Genomic DNA, 5,000 nt, shown 5'->3' on the forward strand with positions numbered 1-5,000 from the left:
AATTCTTGCAACTTCTTTGTCGAGATTTTTCTTTTGAGAGGCTGAAGATTTTATGATAAATCTGTCCAGAGATGTTGATGACTTTCTTTTAGATGAAAATGATTTAGCAGAAGTGGCGCCTGTGGAGTCTGATAGTGACCTTATTAATGGTGGAGTCAGGTTTGCAGATAATTCAAGTGGAGTCGATGATGAAGGAATTGAAGCTGTTGATACAGATCCTGAAATGGAAACAGAAAATTTTAGCATATTGCATAATTTATAAATGAATAAATAAATGAATGAATACAGTGTGATTTAGGCTACTTTTGAGTACAGTAGTTTTTTTTTGTTTTTTTTTTTGTTTTGTTTTTGTTTTTTAGATAATGATCGTATTCACACAAGCCACTAAATTATTTGGAAATAATTAACAGGATATGAAATAGGTGGGCTTGGAATTCAGCCCACACAGGATTCAGTTCACTTTTAAATTCACTAAAAATAATGGATTAGTTGGGTTAGGTTAGGCTAAATCCCTTTGGGCTGAATCCCATGTGGGCTGAATTCCAATGGAACCTATGAAATATATTCCACAATGTTGAATGAAATGAATAACAATCATCTAGGCACCAAAGTTGAGTGGATACAGTATATTATAGTGATATAGTCATTACCCAAGTTTAGAAGTAATGAAGTTGAAGTATCATCTCTTTAGGTCTTCACATTTTTATTGCACACGCTCTCCATTGTTCACCAAATTTATATAGTTGCGTATGAAAAGGGAGAAATGCACACAATATAAGTAAAATTATTTACCTGGGTCATCAATTTCTTCTTCTGTATGCTGTGGCTGACCTTGGCATCTATCTCTGTGAGATTTTAATCTTGACACAATGCTCTGTAGTTCCTGGCTGCAGTCTTTGCATTTAGCTCGGTACCCTTTGCCAGAAGTTGTTGGTAGTTTTTCAAAATAATTCTAGATAGGATCATTTTTTCTGCCTGAAGGAACCGCTCTGCCAGGTCCAGAAGACATCCTTCCTGGTTGATTCCAAAGCAGCTACTGACTCAGTGAGAAGCTGCTTACCTAGAACAAGTTTCAACAAGAATCTTGTTGAAACTTGTTGTGGGCTGCACAGTGATATATACTACATGTAGGCTTATACCGTTCCTTGTATAATTGTGGCAAGTCTATATAACACTGCTCTTTATATTGATATGCTAAAAATGTCCTTTAGCAATCAGATCGCACATATCAGATAGCAATCCCACAATATTTAAAATCTATAAAAAGTATATATATATATATATTTAAATCAAATAAATCTGATTTAAATAAAAATTTGATTTTTTTTTATATTAGAAAAAAAAAAATCGCCAACCCTGGTGTCCACTAACATCATACAATAATACCTGTTAAGTCCGGCTAAAATTGGCATTTCAAAGCATAACAGTGCCTTAAAAATAGTTTCTTATTTCACTATAAAAGTTTATATTAACTTATACTGCATTGAATAAGTCAATAGTTGATATATTTGTCCTATATACAATGTTAGGTTTCTAGTTTTGATATATTTGTCCAATATAAAATGTTAGAGTACAAAGAAGGCAATGACCTCCGCTAGCGGACCCAGGAATCTGAGTGCGCACGTCCTGTGTAATAGTAGTCCTTGATATATATATATATATATATATATATATACATATATATATTTATGTATATATATATATATATATTAAATGGGTTATAGTTGCCGGCAAGCAGTTGTATTCAGCCTGGAGGAAATTATTTGTGCAGCGGAAAAAATATTTCTCGAGATATTTATTTTCCTGGTGTCTAATACATTTAATCTGGCTGCCGTCAAGTGATTTTATTTAGCCGAGGAAAATATCCTCAGGCAAAGGAGAGACCAAGAGGCGTGAAATTGGTTATCATCTTTGCTGCTCATAAGTGATGGGGACCAATAACGGGCACCTGCTTGTGGTGATCCTGCAAGATGGATGGCAGAGAGAGAATAGTTTCCCTGCTGTCCGTTTTCAAGACCAGTCCACCTCCTCCTCTCCATCTGGAGGTGGATCCCAAGGGGCTGACACTTGTTCTTCAGACTGGGCCCAACATCTATCTAATACTCTCATTGGTGATATAGAAACAGTCCTACAGTAATATAAGACAGACGACAGTCCAATTTTTCTTCCTGGAGAGATCTGCACGAGGGCCTGGAAGCCATTGCCAAGCTTGGTGGGGATGTGGGTTACTAGTGAATGAAATTCGAGGCAACTGTTTTTAGTTTAAGTGATCTCGTTGTCTGATAGTTCCAACTCTTGCTAATAACAGTTGTTAGTTGCGCAGTTAGTATAAAAAGATAGTGTAAGATAGTGACAAATATTCATTATTTTTATTCTGGGTAATACCAAACGATTTTAATCTGTTTCGATATGAAGACCCGATCAAGAGATCTCAACGACTACAAACCTCCCTCACTGGTGTCTAAAATAGGGCTGTATGGAATCCCCGGTTCAGACAAAATCAAACATCTAAAACGTGGCGTCATGCACAAGAGATTAAGTACAATGCTGTGATACTCAAGCATATAAGAATGGTCTGTTGAACAAGTAAGTTCTGCTCGACCTCCGGTTTTTTCATTATATTTCGTTCATTTTAACATGGCCAGGATCTGCTTCACTGTGTCATTAGTTGCTGTATTATTCTCACATTTCACTACAGAATACTTCTAGATAATTTTCATGTCCCCATGTTTATTTGTGAACATTGAAACGATTGCGAATCCAACGGGTAATAGAATTGTTGATAATTGGTAAATATCCACCACGTTCAAATGAACTGAAAATAGTGGTTGCTGCCCTGTAACGTTCTTGATCTCATCCTTCTGGTATCAAATTTACGCTTCGTCTTTTTCTGAAAAAGATTGATAAAATAGATAACTTTAACAAGGAAACTTTAGCACTACTATCATGGGATTTCATTACACTGTAGTATGCCATCGGGAACAAAGGGACTGAAGTTAGGCAGAAGGAATTTGCAAGCTTTGACATTGTTTTCGATTGAACTCAAGCAAACATAACCACACTGTAAAAAATATTTTTTCTATTAAAAATAGTCACCTGGTGTAATGTTCTCAACCTTATACATGGGAGAACAGCTCATCATCATGCAAATGTCCACAAAGGCTTCTTAGGGAAAACAATACCTTTGTAGAAGTAATTATTTCATAGAGTAAATTGCATCTTTACAGCTGCCACCGCATCCATCTCAGGCTTGCGTGTGTGCGTGTGTTCTCGCTCGTGACTGCTCATTCATGTTCACCACTTTTTCACTTATGCAAATCCAAAAATAGAAATTAGAACAGTTAATGCAAAGCAACCCGACGGCCAGAATGGGCGAAGTTCTCCGTACATGAAAACGTACTCGAGCGAAAAGAAACGGAATAGCAAACGTACACGCATGCACACAAATACATACACGCACCCACACATACAAACACGCCAGCGCACACATACAAACACGCGAGCGCATAAAGTACACAGAAGCACGCGCGCATCCACACATACAAAGTCGAGAGCAGACACATACACATTCTCTCTCTCTCTCTCTCTCTCTCTCTCTCTCACACACACACACACACACACACACACACACACACACACACACACACACACACACACACACACACACACACACACACACACACACACACACACACACACACACACACACACACACACACACACACATATATATATATATATATATATATATATATATATATATATACAAGCACAAGCGCGCGCGCACACACACACACACACACACACACACACACACACACACACACACACACACACACACACACACACACACACACACACACACACACACATATATATGTATATATATGTATATATATATATGTATATATATATATTATATATATATGTATATATATATATACAAGCACACTAAAGCGCGCACACACACACACACACACACACACACACACACACACACACACACACACACACACACACACACACACACACACACACGATATTAAAAGAAATCTATAATGAAGGAATAGATAAATACGTACCAAAACAAAAACAGGAAAAGGTGAACAACAAAAAATATAGCGGGGCAAAAGGTAGAAGAGCTTGGTAGAGTTGGAAAAAAACTGGGTTGTCCACTTAATTTGTTGGTACGATGAACTAAACAGGTTCTCTAGTCAACCGTATCATTTCCTATCTATTGTCCCCCTCTAGTACTCAGATTACTGAACCCTTCCGCTACACCTTAGGTTGAATAAAATCGTCTGACAACAACCAGAAAAATGGATTAGTCATCGGCAGCAGTAAAAATGTCAATCTGGATCATTTTAGCCCTTTTTTCTGTGCACGGTTTCGTGGTCTTTTCTGGCGGCCGTCAGGAAAAATTACAGGTCACTATATTGGTTGTGAAAGGATTAAATACTCCCCGAAGATATACATTTCTTGCTTGTTCAGTTTATGGAGCCCAAAAAGGATAGCTGCCTCACTATCAAGACTCTAACTGTGGTTCTAGAATCTCTCTTACTCCTTGTTAGCAAATATCTCAGATGTCTAATATTCATCTAACTCACCGCCCCACTGAGCTGACGACGTTTTACTCCGGCCGCATTGCTCGTTTAGTTGAGTCTAACAGTCATGACACGAATTTGCTGACTACTGCTCGCTTCCACCTGCTGATTTTTACAAAGTCAAAAAGAAAGGCCAAGAATGTCCCGTCCTTTTTCAGACCCGACTTTGTCCTTGGTTCATTGGTAAGAAGGAGGCACCAGTGCCATTTCCTCATTAGTGAACGATTTGAGGTGATTACATGATCTTCAAGGGCGGATTTGTCCTTAGAATTATTGTGATGTTAGTTCATGATCTGTGAAGAAAACAGAGCAATACACTACAGGTATGCCTGAGGATGATACCCAATAAACGCCTGTGTTTTATCCCATTCGGCTTTTCCTTAGCAAATCGTAACA

The sequence above is a fragment of the Oratosquilla oratoria genome, chromosome 26 (genome assembly GCF_046742065.1).
Source record: "Oratosquilla oratoria isolate Oo_2021 chromosome 26, ASM4674206v1, whole genome shotgun sequence".
NCBI lineage: Eukaryota > Metazoa > Arthropoda > Malacostraca > Stomatopoda > Squillidae > Oratosquilla > Oratosquilla oratoria.